The sequence below is a fragment of the Electrona antarctica genome (assembly GCF_951216825.1).
Source record: "Electrona antarctica genome assembly, chromosome: 10".
Lineage (NCBI taxonomy): Eukaryota > Metazoa > Chordata > Actinopteri > Myctophiformes > Myctophidae > Electrona > Electrona antarctica.
This window is the reverse complement of record NC_136791.1, coordinates 18,300,787-18,323,551: the sequence shown is the minus strand read 5'-3', so window position 1 is coordinate 18,323,551 and position 22,765 is coordinate 18,300,787. Positions and strand designations below refer to the sequence as shown.

The 22,765-nt window shown below is 42.1% G+C and overlaps 1 protein-coding gene across 1 annotated transcript in view; it reads left to right on the top strand.

The window, feature by feature from the left end:
- The first annotated feature begins 20,905 nt into the window (after window positions 1–20,905).
- plek (pleckstrin) overlaps window positions 20,906–22,765 on the top strand; it is a 46,350-nt gene continuing 44,490 nt past the window's right edge. Inside the window, exon 1 of the mRNA XM_079511771.1 lies at window positions 20,906–21,005. The gene's annotated coding sequence lies outside the window, so the exon portion shown is untranslated. The remainder of the gene's footprint in view (window positions 21,006–22,765) is intronic.

The following is a 22,765-nucleotide window of genomic DNA, read 5'->3' as shown; positions in this document are numbered from 1 at the left end:
AATCTGGTGTTTTAGTTTTAGTATTAATTTGATTATTGTTTGCGAACTGTCATGTTGGTTTATTGTCATTGTTTATGTAAAATGTATGTAAAAGAGTAATGTAAGAGCATATTGTCTGACCTTCCTTGGAAGCATGACACTTAAATAAAGATATCTACTGTATGCTGATGCTTTTTTTCCTACCAAGTACTAGGAATGGAGGATTGACTTATCCTTTTAGCCCAAATGTCTGACTATACCCTGTACTGTTTACATGTATTCAATCACACACCTGCAGTGCATTCCTGGCTGATAACGACAATAAGCCTCCGACTTACGGGTACAGGCTTTAGTTTAGACATGTCCGACTGTCATTAGACCGACAACCTACCTCAAACTCTAACCTAACCCTAACCGCAAGCACGGGAGCAGCGCATGTTCGACCGCATGTCCGACCGTTGTTTTCGCATGTCGGTCCGTTGGTGTGTCTAATCTAAGTGTGCATCTCCCGACTTACTGAAACAATAGATCCAATGTTGCACATCCGTTGAAGACAACATACTCTAGGTCATTGTGTCAGACGTATGAAAATAAAATACAGCAACTGAATTCATTGGCCAAAACCCAGATCCTATTTTTAGACTTGAGGGAGCCACCTTTTGCACTGTCTACCACGCATCAACATGCAGAGCATGTGCGTTTCCTCTGATTGCATTCTTGGCAATGGGCTCTGAGCTACACTCAATACTGTGTGGAGTAAAAAACAGCAGATGAGTGCAAATAGTGGTGCAGCAAAAAGGTTCTCAAACTTTTTCATGTCAAGGACCCCCAAGTTGACACGTATTAGCCTGCGGATCCCTATTTGAAAAGATATTCCTGGGACCTCCATAAGAGATTTTTTTTAAGACTAGCAGTGATTCTCTCAAGCGTTTTAATTTCTAGGGCCCCCAATTTGCACCATGCGCTATATACCCCGATGTAATGACATTTCTATCCATCTTGGAATACACAAGAACATGTTTAACTCAAACTTTGCTTCTGGGGGTCCCTGGGACAAAATATTTTGAGATGGGGGCCCACAGCCAAATACATATGGGGGTCCTTGACATAAAAGAGTTTGAGAACCACTGATACATACAGCAACATACATTTTCTTCCACAAAACTGTTAGGATTTAGAAGACTTTAGAAGTCTGTCAACTACACCCTGCTATTCCATTAAATTGAATGGTAAACGAATGCCAACAGTGTAGAGCAGAGTTGTTTGATAATGGAACAGCAGCAGAGAAGAGGTCACTAAAAAAATATAACTAGAGTAAAAACAGAAATCATAACAATAATCAGCCCTTGTCGGACTAAGGGAAAGACGACCTTCTTTCTGAGAGATAAAGAGTGCCAAAAAAATATTGGAAGAGTGGATGGAAGAATCAGAGGATGAATGAAGCAATAGATGGGTATCTGCAATGCGTCGACACACAGGTTTTTTCATATTCATATCGAGTTCCTTTTCCATTAATTTTCAGAGTACCTGCTATTGCCACAGAGACAGATAACTTGCATGGAATCATCCTGTCCCCTTCATGCTTCAGTGGACACCTGGAGACAGCTCCTCGCTCGCAAGAATACCTGCTGGGCATATACGCTTTGTCAAGCTCTCTATAAGAGCAGATGCCACTTCCATTAATTCACAAAAAAAGTTGTTTTACTAACAAACACACAAGCTGAACTTCTATCAACAGGTACCCCACCTTGTCGCAATGTGGTTCTGGAGGTGTAGTTCTCAGGTGCAGAAACAGATCGCAGGCAGAGCGGTGAAGATGCAAGGGTTTTTATTTACAAAAGCTCACACTGGGGAAAATCACGAGGAACAAAATACTCAAGGACTAGAAATACTTGGAATACAGTAACTTGGAATACACAAGGACAAGGAATAACCACGTCACTTGGTGACACACTGACAAAGAACTGAATACAAACGGGTAGGCTATATAAATAGACAAGGACTAACTAGACACAGGTGAACAGAAACAGACAATCAACACTGGTATAGGCTAACAGGCAAAAAGAACACAGGTGACTAGTGTTACAATAATACAGGGAGGTGAGACAAGGCAGGTAACCCCAGAAAAGGCAGACAGGAAACCATGGAACATATGGGTTAGGGTTACAAAATAAGATGTACTGGGAAAACAAACTACCAGAATACAGAACTTTTGGTACTTGAAGTACCAAAAGTACTCATTGTGCAGAATGTCAATGTCTTGATTTCAAGTTTTCAAATGTATACAAATCTTTTCAAAAAAATAAAAAATAAAATCACAATATGTCGCATCGTGGCGCATTGTGAGCCTGCAGATATGATATTTTCAAATGGCCGAAATTATAGGCTGAAGTGCATTTTTTTTGTAATAAATGTAGTGGAGTAAAAGTACAATATTTGGATCCGAGATGTAGTGGAGTATAAGTAAAAGTATTGAAATTTGGATAATAAATACTATTGGAATTTGGAAATACTCAAAGTAAAGTACAAATACCTCGAAATTTTTACTTATTAAATGTACTTAGTTACTTTCCACCACTGCGCAGGGACCTATATCCCCAATCCAACCCTTGATGCTGAGTGCCAAGCAGGGAGGCACTGGGTTCCATCTTTCAGAGTCTTTATCACCTGGCCGGCGACCGAACCCCGACCTCTCATACATCTTTGAAAAATGTATAAACATTTCTCAACAGATAAATTCATGGAGATGAATGGAAACTATTATGATGAATATGCAAACTGCTTGTAATTATCTCAAATAATTGTGATTAGGCAATTACAAGGTACAAATTGTGACAGTACTGGCACAATCCCATTGACTACTGATTCCTCTATTTCTTTTATTCACATTCTCGTGTAATAAAAAACACCTTAAAACGATCACTTCTCCCAGCCATTATATTCATGTCACATCCATGAAGTCAAGGAGGATGATATTCTTTTTCCCTCTAGTCTATAGGGTCTGTTTTCGGATGCTAGACCTTTCGAATAAATGTACTTGTCAAATGCAACAATAACAAAACTTTGAGACGAGAGAGGACAAAGCATTGCTTTATGGAAGCTGTGAGTTCAGTGTTGAAGGTGGTCTTTAAGAGTACAAAAAAACAATGTATTAGGCTTGGGCGAGGGTATATAAGGTCTATGATGACTAAACAAGATAGATGAGATAAGCTAAGATCTTTTGCACAATAATGCGGTATGGTTTGGAAAATGATAAAAGCAGTCTACTCAATGGGACGAAGTAGGGTCCTGAAACATGCCAACATCTAACATCTATGAGAAAACATATTACTCCAGTTTTAGTTTCACTGCACTGGCTTCCGGTTGTTTGTAGGATTGATTTTTAAATTATTTTACTTGTTTATAAAGCTCTCAATGGTCTCACACCTTCCTACCTACATGACTGCCTGCCTAAATATGTCCCAAACCGCCCCCTAAGGCCTGCTCGCTTTGCCTAAAAAATAATGGCAACTAAAAAATACGGGGAAGCAGCTTTTTGCTTCTACAGGCCGACGGCGTGGAACAAACTCCCACTGTACCTTCGACAGGCAGCCTCTGTAGACATTTTTAAAGCACAGCTCAAGACCCACTTCTACACTCTTGCTTTTAATTGATATTTTAATTTTTTGTTATTCATGTCCTCACTGTATTGCATTACTGCTCTTGTTTTTTAATGTTTATGCCTTGCTTTTCTTTTCTTTCTTTCTCCATTGATCTGTAAAGCACTTTGAGCTGCATTTCATGTCATGAAAGGTGCTATACAAATAAAGTTTTATTATTATTATTTATTATTATTATTAAAGCTGCAGTGCTGCTTGCGCTATAACTTTCCTCTTCTATTTGAACCCTGACATTTCTCATTTTCTACCGTTGAACTAATAGAGCCTGCCTGCGCACTCAGGGATCAATATAATCTTGACCATCAGATCAACATTGGTGTCAGATCCTGTGTCTCGGTGAGACATGGCCTTTGACACGATCAAAATGTCTCAAGATCTGGGATAGAAATACAGGTCATATTGTAACATACTCTACGGAAGAAAAATATATATGGGGCCAAACATAAGCCAAAGCACAAGAATAAATTGTCTAGAAATGTTTGTCATATTACACGCGCACGCACGCACGCACGCACGCACGCACGCACGCACGCACGCACACACGCACACACGCACACACCATAGGAATAGCCATCACAGCTTGCCGTGAAAAAGAAAAAGAAATAAAAAAGCTAATAAAAAAATAAATTGGCAGTTGTAGCTCTGGGCCAATGGGCTGCACACAGTCCTGTCAGCTTGTGGGTTAACTCATTTACCGCCAACGGCGCCATCTGGTGGAGGGCTCAGAGCACCGTCAATTCATTTTAAAGACCTAGTGAAATAAAAAATACGGGCATTTTATTTTGAAGTTTCACTCTGAAAAGGAAAGCTGAACGATGCATCCCTCCAGGCAATGGGACGTACGTAGCTCTGTCTCATGCGCGGCGCGTGCATACGAGTGTTTGTTTACAAAGTGACAGAGAGATGGGCAGCAAAGCTTGTGGCTTATTTCTAACCTATAATGTTTTCAGATACATATTTTAGCGTGATGATTAAGTTTAAAACGAGTTGACACTGTCTGGATGTCATTGAATGAGATTAAAAACGGAGTAGTTCTGTAATTGTAATCAAAACCAGTTGTGTTTGGAGGACGACGCAGCAATGGGAATCAAACAGGTGAATGAAATCAAGCTTCATTTGTATTCATGTGGCACTCGACCCGTCATCAAGCATCACGTTTCCATTCAAAGGATTTTAAAATTAGATTTGTATGGACTTTTGATATAAAAATACAAAACAATTTACAATTTCCCATTGTTTGCACCGGAATCGTTATATACCGTGTTATGAGCACATACAGGTCACAGTTGATCACCGTAATCAATTGATTTTTTTTTAAACGCGTGAAAAGATGTCATCGGCGAGGAGGTACAAAATAGGCGTCAAAAGAGTTCATCTGAATGATTTAATCTGGAGCTGCTTGAAGGCAAGGAAGTGTTAATATGGAGCTGCCAGAAAGAGTGATGCTGCTGCATGTGAATACCAGTTGTACCAAAATCCCCCCCCCCTTCCCATTCATGTGTACCTTGACTGTCTGTCGTACACTGTCATTGTGTACCTCTCATTATCTCTCTCTCTCTCTCTCTCTCATTGTGCACCTCTATCTCTCTAGGCGAGTGTGCAGATAGAACCCATGTGGTGCCTAACGTTGCAAATACACTGTAAGGTGCCATGCCCACAGACTTCCCACCTGAGCAACGCTGTTTTAAATTCAAAGGATAGAAACCAACGTTTCGACATGATGATCTTCTTCCTCAGGGTAACAAACAGAGGAAGACTATCTGGTTTAATGTTGCTTTCTATCCTGTAACTACTGGAACCCCATCGCCTCTGCATGCGTTGTGAGCTTGTCGATCGGCTATTTTCAGCGAGAAATTTCCCCACAATCACAGAATACGTAGGTTTACGTACGTAAACCCGGTTTTATGAATGAAAAGTGAACCTGTAACCATGTGACAATAACCCTCGGATCAGGAGCATTATACCAAATTAATCACACCCGTGGGTGCCGACGTCACTAAGTGCGTCCCACACCCACTGGACTGGAAAGGCATGACAGGGCCAGCCTTCGTCACCGAGTGACAAAGAAGGGTTACAGGTTCACTTTTCATTCATAAAACCGGGTTTACGTACGTAAACCTACGTTTTATTTCATTTCAAGTGAACCTGTAACCATGTGACAACATGAACAGTATACCAAATTAGTCACAAGGAGAGTGAAGTGGCCAAAACCTATACAGGTCAAAAAGCCATACACGAGGAGTGAAACTCATCACAGTAATACAGCAGAACACAACCAACTGAGTTCTAGCATTTTATTGCCAACTGAAAATCATGTTTACAAAACATTATCCAGGTTAATTCCAATAAACTTAAATGTTCCAATCACAGGAAACAAACATTCTGGAGCACAACCGACGGGTGCCCATATTTAACTGAGAACAATACAACTCGCCAATACAACAAGGCGAAAATGCTGCCTCTCAAGGGCCACACATGAAGCCTCATCATCTGAGGCTTCGGGTGCCATATCCTGCCATGTGCCTGGGACAGCAAGTCCCGTCTGACTGGAAGACACCATGGCTGGCCCTCCAGCATCTCGTAGATCTCTCCCATCCATGGTCTCTGTGGCCAATTCGGTGCCACCAATAGTACCATGGACGCGCAGCAACCTCACCATCCTGAGGAAAGCCGGCAGGAGAGGAAGTGGGGGAAAGGCATACAGCCTCTGCTGAGGCCATGAAAGGCTCAGTGCATCTACCCCCAGTGGTCCTGGTGGTCCATGCATTGACGACCACAGAGGACAGTGAGTATTCCCTTCCGTGGCAAACAGGTCTACTTCTGCCCGACCAAAGTGAAACCATATCCGGTTCACTACCTGGGGGTGCAAGCGCCACTCACCGGGGTGGGGTCCCCCCCTTGACAGCAGATCTGCTGCTACATTCTGGGGTCCCGGAAGATAGAAAGCCTTCAGGGTGACACCATTGGACTGTGCCCACAAGAGCAACTGGCGCACTCTTGCATACAGTGATGGGGACCTCAGCCCACCTTGGCGGTTGATGTACTGTAAGACACCACGGCTGTGTTGTCTGTCCTCATCATGACTTGCTTCCCCGACACAACTGGGAGGAGGTGTCCCAGAGCCAGGCGGACCGCCTCCATCTCGAGGAGGTTTACATGCCACCCCTGCTGCGCAGGAGGCCAACGACCCTGAACAGACCTGCCCTCCAAGACTGCGCCCTAGCCTGTGCCAGAGGCGTCAGTCGTTATGGTCACCCTGGAACCACCCTGGCCAAGGGGAACACCCTCGTGGATCAGTTATGTGTATCACACGCTACGAACACAATCGTCGCCTGCAATAAACAACGTATATGATGAGACAGCCTCACGGTACACGAAGGGGGTGCCACATAGAAGGCAGCCCAGAGCAGGCATCCAGTACCGTGAGGAATTGATAGTCAAAATCAAAAGCTGGTATAAGCTCTTACCGACCAGGAGGAAGAAAAGAGGAAGAGTGTGTGGGTGTGGGACGCACTTATAGAGTGACGTCGGCACCCACGGGTGTGATTAATTTGGTATAATGCTCCTGATCCGAGGGTTATTGTCACATGGTTACAGGTTCACTTGAAATGAAATAAAACTGAGTTGTCCAGTGTTGATTTCAAAACTATGATGACAAATGTTCGTCGACTACCTTTTTCCTCTCACCTAATTATTTTGGGGGGGTCCCCAAATTATAAAAAGAAAAATTGCAACTGAATGGCTGGAAAATGGAAATGAAGAGTTTATATAGTACACATAGTGCTTGCGTAAACTTTCCTTAATGATTATATCTGGTTTCAGTATTAATTTATGATATATTTTCTCTATTATTAAGGTTATTTTTGCAGTCAGTTTGTATTGGGGATGGGGGGCGGGGCGGGGGTCGCGAGACATGGCCAAAGCATTTCCGGGGGTCCCCAGCCAAAAATGTTGAGAACCCCTGAACTAGTACAGAGCGAAAACAAATTGTGCTTCTGGAGGGATTGCTATTTAAACACAGCTTCCAGTCACGATCATGACATTTTACTTGGCGATTAATTGTCATACAAATAATTGTGATTATTGTGATTGACGATTTAAACATTTACACTATTTCTATTTGTATGTATTGTCATCTTTCAACGTGGAAACGCTTATGTCGATTATGCACAAATAATTGCGATCATCTCAAATAATTGCAATCAAGGCCATTTATGTAATGATAATTGTGGCAGCCTTAGGCTGCATTCACACGTACCAAACACCAATCAAGCAATGTTTGGTCGTTTTTTTGTTTTTTTGGGGCACCACAATGCTTTTCCAATGGGAGTCACATGGTTTGATCAAACATTTGTGTTTGATGGCTGATTGCTGATTGCTCCCCCCTCATCAAACAAAAATGTTTGGTCAAACCATGTGACTCCCATTGAAAATGAATTGGAGCAGCAATCAAAAAGCAATCAGGCATCACACACGGACCAAACATTTGTTGTGTAGGTGTGAACTAGGCCCTAGACACCCACCAGGGCCAAGAGCTGGCGGCGAAAGCAACTAATTTGCTTTGCTTACATTTGTGTGTGTGTGTGTGTGTGTGTGTGTGTGTGCGTGTGTGTGTGCGTGTGCGTGTGTGCGACATTGTTTGTCACAGCTGTGAATTTAAACCACTAAAAACATCTCAATGAAGCCAGCCCAATTTAGGCAATGAGCTTATATTGTCACTGTCGGGTATATAGAAAACTCATGTCCAAATCTTAACTTTTTGTATTTTCTCATACATGATTGGCCTACTACTTGATCACACTACAGCGTGTCACACAAAAGTAGCCGATCTGCAAGCTCAAAACGTGGCGCCAAGAGATGCGTCTGGAGCTTTAATCCTGAAATGTAACAATTTTGGACATATGAGGTTTCCACCCAACAGAGACAATGCGTTGTGTGAGCTTGTAGATCACCTTTTTTCCACATGTGACGTATACCGTCATATGACCAAGTAATATAACTCTGGCTTTATCAGACTCACTCAAGCCTTGTCTTGTATTTCTTGCCAAGCTCTCAAGTCCTTTCTCAAGCCTTGGTTTTTGGGGGGTTCAGAGTTAAAGCAGTCATGTCTTTCCGGCACCCCAGAGCTTCTATTTTGAAGGAATCCCGGCACTGATTGTGTTAAAACTCTGTCCTGTGGCCTGTTATAATCCACCATAAGGTTCAGGCCGATTATAAAGATAAGTGGCAAAGTTTCTTCCTTGGTCTACTGGGAATGTGCATGCAGTTTCACACGGATCGGTCCAACGGTGCCAGAGATAATAGCTGTTAACAGACACGCACACAGACGGACGGACGGACTCACAGGATAATAATTGTGCCAAACTTTTGTTTATATATATATATATATATATATATATATATACACCCTAGTATTTAGTTCTGACCAGTGTTACTTAAACTGAGCATACAGCTCATCACCTCCTTTGTGTTGGCTAGCCAGGAGGCCTGGGGTTGTGCTGTTGTCATGCTGTTTTGTCTACCTCAATCTTCCTCAAAACAATTGTAAACACTGGATATTAACATTTCCATAATACTTCCTTCCCCCGAACACGGCCAATTGCTTTGTGTATATCCACTCTGAAACCCACTGTGGTTCATCCAGCCACGAGTCCTAGTACTTTACCATGACAGGTACTTTATCCCTATAGATGCCACCAGAGAATGCCGGGGCGATCAGTTTTCAAACTCGACTGACGCCTTGCATTGGCCCTCTTCAAAACGTATTACTTTGCCAGTGTCCTTAGATGGACCATCTTTGCGTCTCCCTAATGGTAGTTCTTATCCTCTTAACTTTGTTCCTTTCTTTTATAAGAAAAGCGAGACCGCAGCTAGCCTTGATCACCGCCACTTGACAGCGGAACACAACAGCTCAGCCCGTCTTCGACGTGAACTACTTTGACTTCTCCCGCTACTTCTCCATTTCCCAAAGCGATGGAGGAATCCGTCTCTACTCGCCAAGCCCTGGACAGAATAGTGCATCGTGCTGCAATTTTGTGCACTCACGACAGATAAATCTTTCCCCTTGGCTTGTCCATGAATCTTCAGGAGGCTGAAGTGGGCCACACAATGTGGTTCTGTTGCATCTGGCAACCACCCCCTGCACCCCCCACTGGAAACTTCTGAAGCACCTGCACTGCAGGGGAAGTATGTCTCCACTGTTTCTCCACATCATCTAGAGACCATTAGAGACTTTAAGAGAGGCTAAGAGGGGGAATACTTTTGTGAAACGTATGCATTATACTAGGTGTTCCACTGAGCACGTCGGAAGTGTAAGGGTTGCACTGTGATATATACTACCAATTAATATTATGGTGATACGTATAATACATAATTCTCATATACAGTACAAGTATACTGCATACAAGCAGGATATATAAGAAAATAAATAGGTATAGGGTTTAATATAGGAGTTATACATTTATATTATGTCAGTAGTCGAGAAGGCCAGGGTAGGAGTAGGCCTAAATAAGTTCTTCCTACTCCTTTGTGAACGTATCATGATGCGTGTATTTTGTTGTTTTTTGTTTCGTCTTCCGTTTTTCTTAACAATTTTTTTTAACAATTTCATTTGCATGTTCAAAATAAAGATTATGCATACAGGATGCGTATTGCATCTGAAATCAAAGTCTACGGTTTTAGCATGCGGCGAGTGGTGGCGGTGGGTGAAGTGGATGACAACAAAACAAGTCGATACACAATCATTGTCACAGTTACTTGTTATCTGTGTTTGAGTGTCAGATTGTATTGCTCTCCATGCACCGTAGTCTGACACATGTGCACACAGGTGCAAAAACACGCAAATACTTCAGCTTTTTACAGAGAATGAATCCTTAAGCTTCAATAAATTAGCATGTAGTTTCTTAACAGATGTAAGTAACAAGGTACATTTACTAAAGTACAATATTGAGGCATTTTTACTTTACTGGAGTGTGTCCAATTGTCAGTACTTGTACTTCTACTCCACTAGATCAAATATTGTACTTTTACTCGACTACAATTATTTGGAAAACGTTGTACTTTGATTTTTATGCCGTTCAGACTATGGGTCTTATGGGTAATAATAATAATAATAATAATAGCTTGAATTTATATAGCGCCTTTCATGAACCCAAGGACGCTTTACAAAATGTACCAACAACAATCAAAGACTATATGCCATAAGCCTGAGAAAATAAGTGTATTTTCAAGGCAGCCTTAAAAGAGTCCAGTGTTGGAGCGTGTAAGTCTCCCATTGGCTTAGAGGCAGCCAATCATGAAAAAGTGTCCACTATGGCTGTCTTTACGGTCGTTATTAGAGGTATACTACTAGAAAATGTAGTCCATGCGCTTTCCAAGCACCTGGCAAAAAAACAACTTATTCCGTCTTCCACGACAGGCTCTACTTATAGCCCTCAATCATCAGAGACTGAGCCAGCCATGACAACGGGCTGCAGCCTATAGAGCATCGCCCCGCCAGAATACCAATGGAGTGACGTTGCCTGGCCCGAAAGCCTCACTGCTCTTCATTAGTGGGGAGATAAATGCAATTTTTTTTTTTTTTTTACAATATAGCATTTGTATTGTGTATTATTCATTTTGTATGCTATGTTGATTAATTGAGTACACGGGACCATAATGAAACAAGTCCCCAGGACTTGTTTTGTGTTGTAACTAAGTGCATTTACTGTATGTATTTAACTGCATACATTTTTGGAGTATTTGTTTTCTTTGCAAGCTCACGTGACTTTCATGTCATGTTCTCTACATTTCAAATATTGTACACTTTTGACTCCTAGATGTCTTGTAAAGGACTCTTAGGACCTAAACATACAAAAATATAACATTAACCGCTTCCCATTTAAAGACAGTGAAAACTGAAAATAGCAGATCTACAAGCTAACAACAATTCGCTGTTTTGTTTAGTCTTAGATTTGTTTTACATTTACATTTTTGAGCTCTACATTTCAATACAGCAATGCATTAACATTAAACAATTACTTGAGTAGTAAATATTGTTTTGTCCAACACTGCTCTTCATCTCACATGTTTTTGGATGGAGCTGTACTGTGAACCAGCTCTATAGACGGATGAAGACATATCCAGCAGCATCCACCTTCTAAGTATTCCCAATACATTCCCCTGCCAGCCTGGAACAGGTGCTAAAGGTGCTTCTGATAGAATAACATAACAGACACCATGGGCCCTATTAAGCAAGACGAAAAACCCATGCGGTAATACAGATTTCGCCCTCGCTCTGCGCCTTTTCGTATTATGGAAGCCGTGGTGAGCGCTCACTCATATGGAATACCACGTTCCTGCATAATTTAGCATTGGGGGAGTGTCCATATGTTAATTATTTTCGCTTTGCGCTAGTTGCTATTAAGCCCCTTGACCTAAAAACACTCAGCGCATACCGATTCCGCCTGGGTCTGACCACGTCTTAAAAGCAAAAAGCACTGTTTGATTTTACACTTGAGCGGCTCTGGAGTGCTGCTGGAGTGTTGCCATGTCTGTTTGCTGTTTATTATAAGCGGCTTCTTTTTCTGCAAAGTTGCTTGTAAATATTGGTAGTTGTGGTTGCTTTTCTTGTTTCTAAAGTGCTTATTTGGGCTTTTCTCCTAATGTTGTTTAAACCAGTGATCCTCACACAGCGACATTCCCATGTCAAGGACCCCCAGATGAATGCATTTGCCCAACTAAGCCAGTGACCCCCATGACAGATTTGTGTTTTTAAATGTTTCAATAACATTTTTCAAAAATATTCTTATTGTCACTTTTTTCAAAGATTACTTTTGAAAATAGCAGATCTACCAGCTCACAATGCATCACATTCATTCATTAAAACAATGAACTCTGACTGCAGGGGGATATATATTTATAATGATCATTATAACAATGTGCAAGAAAATATGTAAAAAGAAGGAAGAACTTTATATTTGTGGACAATCAAAATATGCTGGAAATTTTAATGTGGTGTCATTAAAAGGAATCTTGATATGGCAGACTCACTATCTAGAAAATAAAAACATGGCACTTCATTTAAAATAGGTTGTAGGCCCCTGTTATATGCGATTCTTTTGGGAGTATGTTTATAGACCTATTTACTTGTTTCTATGAGACATGGCAACAGCGAGCTTTCTGGCTTTCTCGTTGAGATTATAAAGGGTCATATATCGCTCATTTCTAAACCTTTTTTAAAAATTAAAACATCTCCATAATCACTGGGAAGTTTGCTTTCATACGCTGTATCACACCCGACTCAATTCTTCTTCAATAAAATGCTACGAGCGAAGACCATAACATTGGGGCCGCAGCAATACGCATGGCGCACGTATGGCATTTCAACTCATTCCTTCGTCGTGACTCGAATGAAATTAAATAAAATAAACGTTATTTTACTGGTGTTTTTCAATAGAAACAAATAAAGAGCGTGTGTGCAACAGTCAGTGCATATACGTGCATGCACTATAGGCTATATTTCCTCCTTGTCGGGATGGTGAGCTGAGCTCTTCACAGCCCGTTTGTCTTTCATATTATTCTTATAATATTTGATATTATAAACACTCATGGTTCTCTCATTTCTCAGCCGTTTTTTAAAATGTAAAAATCCCCACATTCCTTAGGAATCTTGCTTTCATTCGCTGTATGGTATATGGTTCTATTTTTATCGAATTAAACAATATCAAACGAACTTGTATGTTCGGGGGTTAGACGATTCTGGGAACATTACGCATGGATTGCCAATTTGCCAGCCAATGCTGCGTATCTACTCGCAGTTCCATTCCGATCTGAAAGGTATAGGTAGGTGCCATTTCAAAGGCTTAGTTATTCATTTATGAATCAAATGAACTAGAATAAAGATTTTTACAGCTGTTTTTCATGCTTAGAACAGAAACAAATGAAGTGATGATGTGCGTATATCTCCCTCCCTTAGCATATGGCTGCGCCGCTGTAATGACTTTCCAATGAACACTGCAAGTTACTTAACAAAATAGAGACATAGGCCTACAAGCTATGCACATCATGGCTGTGACAGCTTGTGGATCTGTTCTTTTGAGGCATAAAGGTGACAGCATGCAGTGCAATAGGAATAATTAACCCAAATGTGACAAAGTCATGTCATGTCTATGGTGCCAGTCTGCAGAAATGTAATACCACTTGCCGAAAAGGGCGCATTCCATGAGGACATCAGCTGGTGTCGTAAAGAGAATAGTACGGACATGTTCATTGGGTAAGCCTCAAAACTCCCTGAAACACTCCCATGACTAATTCAAGGCCGTTTTGCTCACACCACGGGGTGTCGAAAGCGCTTCTTACCTGGCCCATAATTGTAATATGACATTGCACACGCCCCCACGTCTTAAAAACTGTAAAATTATATGTAATTAGATTCCACTTGCTTAATAGGGCCCCATGACTTTTTTGGTACATGAATGGAATGACATTCAATATTCTAAGTATCTGTGTGAAAATAGTCGATCTGCTACGGTATTTCAAATAGCCGATATAGTATATGGTTTAGTGCCCAAGTCGCTTCTTTTGGGCTTGTTTTCATAGTCCTGGTTGCTTGTTATTTCTCTCACAAAATCTGGGGACACTAGCTTGGGGTTACCATGGGGTTAGGTAGAATAGTATTTTCAGATGGGTGTCCACACGCACACGCACACGCACACGCACACACACACACACACACACACACACACACACACACACACACACACCGTGAAAAAGTTAGAGAACCAGCTGGTCTATGCCATGTTGTGTCAAGGATATATAATGGCTCTCAATGATTTTGCTGTTGGCTCAGTGGAAACATAATGTGCTAGTAATGAGTCCAGGGTGTATTGAAGTAAAGTAAAGGCCAAACACACTCTTCTAAATATTGGAGGAGGACGAATTATGTTGGCGTGTGTTCTTTATCTAATCAAGACCGGAGGCGGGTTCTACAAAATGCCTTCTAAAATCGGTAGTTCTCACGCTTTCCAGATGTTTAGGGAATTATCAAAAACAGCAGATGTGCAAGCTCGCAGGGTGGCACAAAGTGACACGCTGTGAGCTTGTATATCTATTTTGGAATAGCCAATGCAAACCGCTAAAGTGGCACAGAAGCTTTTCCGGTTTTAATGGGTTATAAGTCTTTCTGTGGGCTTCGATTGCCTTCTGTTGTTTTCATGAATTACTACAGATTCCAGTCCAAGGCATGCATGCATGGGGACATTCCATTACTATAGTCTGCAATATTTCTCCAAGCTAAGCTCACACAGGTCTCTCAAATTGATCAAGCTTTAGTGCCTGCTGCACTCAGGGCGTGCGTGTGTGTGTATGCACATGCACAATAGAGTATTCATTACAGTTATACGTCCAGTGACAGACAAAGAACAATATACTCAAGTAAATATTACAAAGTATTTAAAATGGATTTTCTTTTCTTTAAAAAAAGTCTAACATTTTAAAATCTTTAGTAGTGAAAGTAGTGAAAATAGCCAATCTACAAGCTCTACGGCCACGTCACTATAACAATGCAGCCCCGGCTAGAATACCAAAGACTGTGAAAAATGGGACCCAGTGCCTCCCTGCTTGGCACTGGGGGGTTAGTCCCTGGCTGCGACAACGCATTATGTCCAGGGGGTGTACTTGTACATCAAGCTGCCTCACGCTACAGAAACAGGATAGGCTCCTGCCCTACAGGCCTCGTGGCTCGACTACTACTACTTACTAATGTGTTGTCATGACATCAGGTGCAAACAAATCACTCAGCTCCATATATGGGCATATACTGATGACATCAGTGATCGCATATATGGACATAAAAGGTTCAAGGACTGACAGTTACAGAGATCCGGTTGTCCAGAGCCACAGATCCGGTCACTATGCCCATATCATGTGCATACATGGGCCCGACTTCAAACTCAGTGCACGCAGTGGCAAGGTCTCGAACAAGGGACAAACAAGGACAAACAAGGACAAACACTTGTTTAGGTCCCAAGATCCCTTCCTATAAATATTGTGGAGTCATACTGTATACAATATTTCCATTTGAATGTAGCTGCGTGAAAGTCATGAGCTTGCAAAGAAAAACAAAAATGTACTTCAAATCAAGTACCGGTAAATGTACTGTGGTTAGCCTACTGTCCACCACTGCATGCATTTCTAACAACGTCAACACATATTCATGAATGGACTTGGAGCTGGCCACCGATGAGGCTTCTCTTTACAAGGCTGTTGGAAAGTGTCTCACAGTTTAAATTGAATTAGGCCATTGAAAAATGCACAGCTCTGTAAAACGGCTTTACAAAGAGATTCATACACTGTGACTCAAGGCTGTTCCAATTTGCATGGTTTCATTCTCAAGGTCTTTTTATTCATGAGGAATTTACTCAAGAATTTATTCGAGATCACACTAATGGAAATATGTATAATATACGTGCACGGTTGTATTTTCCCAGAGGAGATGGCACTTAAACCCCTCACTGAAGAGTGCAAACACTTAGTTCCAAGGTTGTCGTAGGTGGAAACCAACAAAACACAACAAAAGTAAACAAATCGCTATCCTTTTAGTGGTTGCTCGTTGAAATTGTGGCCTGATAGCAGAGGGCGTTGATTCAGAAAACAAAGACAAAAACAGGGGGTGGCAAAGATTCTTAAGCTGAATGAACCGTGCACCCGTTACATCACTACATGTTCCAGAACCGTGCACCCGTTACATCACTACATGGAACTATTCAACTGAGTGCTTGCTCTCATCTTCTTCTTAAAGATTCTTAAGCCCCATTTCCAAAATATGCAAGGCGTTTGCGACACAGAAAATGTTTGAAAACATTAGCCTATAATGACTCAAGGTTTGAAAGTGGTTAATGGTTGCACACAAGAAAACATGCGTCACATGGATGCCATGGAATGAGATGCACTCAGTCAGCACAGACTGATCTGCAAAATAACTGAATTTGAGGTTAAATGTGAACACTAGGGCAGGTTCTCAAACCTTTTCATGTCAAAGACCAGAAATTGGCCACGGACCCCCAGAAGAGAAGATTTGTTCTAATATTTTCTAATATTTTCAAAAATTAGCAGATGTCAATTAAGGACCCAAAATTGAAACGTATTTTGGCCACGGACCCCAAGAAGAGAAGACAGAAAATATATTAAATTATATTATATTAAAAAATATATTTTCAAAAATGTCAAAGGACTTGCAGCGTGTGAGAATGTAGATCTGTTATTCTTGAAGTGGTTAAAATGATTGTGATGCTGTGTTTACACACACACAGACCCCCCCCCCCCCCCCCCCCCCATCTGAAAAGTGTCAGGGACCACTCCAACAGAGGATAGATAGGTACAAAAAAAGAAGAAAATGTCAAATAGATTTACAAGCTCACGTCACATTGCTATGCTGTATGATAAGTAAGCCTTGCCGAGCCATGAGCCATCTGTAGCGTGAGGCAGCTTGATGTACAAGTCCACCCCCTGGACATGATGCAATGTCACAGGGACTTACCCCCAATCAAAATGTTCAATTTTTATAGTCTTTGTATGGCCCTCCCAGTCTCAGGGCGGACAGTCTAACCGCAAGTCCACTGAGCTGTGTGATGTCATTGATGTGCATGTGTTCATCAGCTAAATCCCATGTACAACACGATGACTTTTGTTTTCTCACACCTTAAAGTCCATATACTTTGCTTGCACACTATTTACATCAAGTGATCTAAACAAACATTAAAAAGTCCATAGAATTGGCTGCCACATGTAATCTTCAAAAGTGATGCATTGGAGGGGCTATAGCGCCCCTCAAAAAACAAACAGCAATCCCAAAAATAAACAAATAAAATTACAATCCCATGTTATTTATATTGTACCACCTGACTCAAACACCATCATAATACGCGGACGACACAACAGTTGATTGTCATTTGTGAACAATGACGAGTCTGAGATGAGATCAACTCTGAGAACAACATCGCCTTTAACATCACACATGCAGTGGAAAGATTCAGCTAGTTCCAATTGGCTCCCAAATGGGAGGAACACACACCTGAGGACAAAGGCTCAACAGCGACTGAACATGGCTCCCCTGCCTGAAAACGTTAGTAGTAGTACCCCGCAGTCTGTCCTACAACAGCTCAGTTGAAGGCGTTCTATCAGTGCGATCTGCAGCACAATGGGAGGCGAGCTCCCGAGTCCCCACGCTCCAGAAACTATACAAAAGGTGGTGTGTAGTCAAAGCTCAGCACATCATCAAGGTCAAGTACCAGAATTTGTCAGAATTTTATTTAGAGGATGGCCCCTTGAGATGCAGCATCTCGTTTTAGAGGGGGTCCTATACATACAACATTACAGCAGTGCAGGTACACATAGGTGCAACACAACACAACACAACATAACACAACACAACACAACACAAACTCCCTTTCTCCCACCCCCACCCCATCCCTGACTCGTTTATATATGGGAATAATGGGGAAAACGGTACTATAACCTGTCTCAAAGTTAGAGGTAAACATGTGAGCAAGCAGTATTAGAAGCATGAACAGGTTGTTTGAAGATGTGAATACAGGGAAGTCCTGAAGCGGCCTAGAGAGGTAATTGATCTGAGTGGAAGCGGGAGATTATTCCAGTCAGATGGGGCTTTGTAGTGGAATGACCTGCGTCCAGATTCTGAAAATATTCTGTTGGGAACCACAAGATAGGGATGTTGTGTGTGTCTAAGTGGGTATGGGGATGTGAATGGTTTCAGAGACTGTTTTAGGTATGAAGGGCACCCCAGCCACAAACTGTTCAACCCCCCACAATGACCATGGCCAGGCAAGGAGCAGTATCAAGAGCAGCATCACCAGGTTCTTGAACAGCTTCCGGCTATACGGTCAGACTGCTGAACAAGGGAGCCTGTCGTCAGGCTGGTCTTAGAGTTATTATACTGTGTTCACAACACATGGGCAGATGCTAAAGATACAAAGATGCAACGCTACACAGTGTATTTGTAGCGGTTGCAGCATGCAGCTACAAACGTCGGATGTATCTTCATGTCGCTGGCTTCCATTGGAGATAAATGGTGGACTGGATCTTTGCATCTGCCCGTGTGAACGCAGCATTACTCTTCCTTGGACATACCTGTGAATTATACCAGTGTCAGTTTGGACGGACGACAGACAGACAGACAGACAGACAGACAGACAGACAGACAGACAGACAGACAGACAGACAGACAGACAGACAGACAGGCAGGCAGGCAGACAGACAGGCAGGCAGGCAGGCAGGCAGGCAGGCAGACAGGCAGACAGACAGACAGACAGAATCTTGACTTGGAAGTTATATGTCAACAAAATGTCTGAGGGTGATCCCTATATTACCCATGCAGAGATTTGATCTGTTTGTGACTACTTAGTTTCCTGCTTTCATTCTGACCACTTCTTCCCCAGCAAACCTTTTTACATTTGAAAATGGAATGTGTTTAACAGAGGACTCAAACTATGGTTGAAAACAAATCAACTGTGCTCACATGTATAGTTTTTCACCAGTTAAGTTGAATGATTGCCTATTTTTGTTTTGTTTTACAAGTTAATGAATTGGGTTTGATTTGTATGTTAGATATTACTAGTCTAGTCTTTTTTATAGGCTACTTAATTGGGTGTTATCCATTATTCTGGGGGTACTACAGGTAGTAAGTTACATTAGCCAAAACAATATACTGTAATTGTCAAAGAGATTCTGTGTGTTGTGTAACTTGTGTGTAGATGGAAAAAGTATACAGTTGCAACTCAGCTTATAGCTAGGCAAGTGGTTAGGAACTACAACACACAGATTGGACTGTCAGTTTGTGAACTGGCAGAATATGGGAATATGGACATCAAGTGGCATAGGCTATATTCCCCTTTGGGAGAACAACTCAAGAGCTAGAATGAAACATTTCTCCACAGCGAGTAGGCTGGCTATAGTAGAGATGACAATAGTAGAGATGACATGACAGCTATACTAGCCTAATCACCATGAAAGTCATTGAAGTCAACACATTGTTTTATCATCTCTGATAGTTTGCATTTGCATGCAGCAGAGGAGCAGTCTGCTACTACCAAGTACCATGCATTGCATCCACCATCGTCGTAAGTACTACTAACATACAGCCCCTGTGGAACTGGGAAGTCAAGCGCACTTAACGGGTCCTGACACGTCGAGGGAAGATAGCCCCGTATGGCATAGCAGAGTATCTGAATAAAGTAATACAAGTAATCTTATCATGATACATCATGTCATATGTTGCTGAGCCGAGACTCAAGACGTCAAATGTGTCACACAAATGTGTCGCTTTTGAGGATGGCATAGTAGCTTCATTACGCGCGCCTCAAAAGGAGATCCAGGCATGCAGATGACAGCTTTCTCCTAAAAACGTTAAGTCTCCGATGAATAGCCTTTTACATCAGATAACTTCACACACACACGTTAGCGCGCGCGCGCGCACACACACACACACACACACACACACACACACACACACACACACACACACACACACACACACGCAATTCTTACCTTAATACCTCACATACGAACGCGCTTGGCTGTCACGCAGTCACCTGATGCGCCAAATGTCATTGTTGCGCAAATATTCAGCCAATTAAGGCAGAACAGACTCACAGTGATCGGATCTGAATGAATACAAGGTTCGACTGGAGTGGGTGTGGGTTCTAATCCTGTTGTCGGTGTCCTTCAGAGTAGGCTATCTGAGTATTTCCTCAACCCGTCTAATCTTCAAAGCATCGAGAGAGAGGGGTCGGAGCCCCTTGCGAGCGAGCGCACACACGTCCAATGTAGCCTAATCTCACTAATGCCAGCGGTTGTTCGCATGCAGCATGGTGCCTCGAAAGTAGGACGCAATCATGCAGATAAAGTTGATCTGTATTTGTAGCTACTAAAATATGATGCGTAAACTGCACGTGCACTGTCCCAGGATCGGTAGCTGCAATTTCACGTAGCCTACTGGTCTGGTCACAAAAAAAAGTCTCCGAGCCGCTGGCTGCTCTGTGCCTGCCGTGCGCCTGTGATCTGTTCCCAGCGCGATAGACAGTGCTTGCTTATTATTCCTGACAGGTAGCGCGGTCCAACCGCTCGCTGAAAGGATTCACACAGAATCCGCTGGGACGTATTGGATGAGCAGCGAAAGCTCTGGGCTGAAGATTAACCCCTGGAGTTTGTTTATTTCTTCCGCTGCACTCTAGCGCCACCCAACGATGTCCCGCTGGGCGAAGGATTTATTGCGAGCATGGATGGATTTGGACGAGCCACAGAACTTCAAGTTGACAGAACAATCACCAACAACAACAACAACACCAACTCCCTTCTGCTTTAAGTAAGCAAGTAAGTATAAGTACGCAGTGGTGGAAAAAAGTAGGCCTACACATTATTTTACTTAAGTAGCCTACACGTATAGCCTATCAATACTGCTGTTACAAGTAAAGGTTTACTTGAGTAAAAGTACAAAATTGGTATAAAAAAATACCAAAAGTAGAAAGTACTCACATATGCAGAAGGTCCCATTTTACACGTTTTCCCAAATGTATAACATGTTTTAAGAAATATTTAAAAAATACACATTGCAACAGATTGTGAGCTCATAGATCTGCTATTTCCAAATATAGGCTATAATGTATACAGATAATACAGGGCTGAAGTGTTTTGTAACGCCTGAAGGCGAGAAGCGAGCACGCATCTGCCTGGGTGACAGCCTAGGTGACAGCAGACTGCTGGGTGAGCGTTGGTGCTTTGGCATGGGGGGTAAGATCTTAATTTTCGGGCCTGTTGAGAACTCTAGTTTTCGCCGGCTGCCGGGCGCGGCTGCAATAATAACTTTGGGGCAGGCCCGTCTAGAGTTTAAATGGACAGGTATCAGTCAAAGGGAGACATCGAAGAGGAAGGATGGATGGGGAAGGATCAACATGGAATGTCAGAACAGGTCAGCTCCATATATGGAGATCTAAGGGTTTGAGATCAGATGTTGCTGCATGGCCAATATTGATGACATCAGGGATCTCCATATTTGGGCTATATTGGGCACATGCTCCATCCCTGATGATGTTACGTGATTATTGCGACCTGGTCGCAATAATAGCCTAATCAAAGTCTACGTTATCTAAGTTATAGTAGCCTAAGTTTTCAAATTGTAGTGGAGTAAAAGTAGCCTATATAATATTGGCCTCTGAGATGTAGTGGAGTATAAGGAAAAGTGCAGGAAATTTGATGCATTTTATATGCATGCTATATGCAGCAGCCCAAATGCATTACGCATGGGTAGATCATTATAGGCTATACTGTAGCCTTCAGTAGTAGCCTATAAATCAACAAATATGCATGCAAAGGCAGCTTATGTGTGCATACGCTCACATAATTATACAACACAATAAACAAATGTGTTGGGGGGGTGGGGGGGGGGGGGGGAGAGAGAGAGAGAGAGAAACAGAGCATTAGTGGGCACACAAGTAGAAAAACACACACTGCACAGGGGCTGCAGAAAAGACACAAAACAAAACAAAACACAAAGCAAGGAGTTTAAAAGGCTAAAAATAGATAAATAAATATAATTGTGGCACTTAACCTACTTATTTGTAGACAAAGTCGATCTGGGAAAATATGACAATAACTTAATTGTAAAAGTCCTCATTGTCAAGTCACTGCTTTTAAATGTACACTAAAGAGCCAACGACAAAAGCCTGGCATGTTCCATTCTGTTACAGGGTAACCTGGAAGGCTCACCCCAAAACACGGTCGCCCGACCGACCGCACGCTGGGGCGGTTCCTGTATTCCTGTATTTGTTTTACGAGGATACGGTTTACGTTTAGGGTTAAGCATATAGTTTTACTGAGGTTCTAAGTTTAGGAATGGGGCTATAGGTTTTGCCACTGTTTTTCTGAGGGTTAAGGTTAGGAATAAGGATAGGTTTAGGCATAGTTTACTGAGGTTACTGTACGTTTAGGAATACCAGGTAGAGACCGTTCCGAGGTCGCCAGATTTGTGTCCGGTGTTTTGGGGTATTCTGTTGCTTGACCATTCAACACAACGGGATAAACTCCTGTAGGCCTATTCAGGAAAAGCTTTTATGCTTTTTAAGGAAACTTTGGGG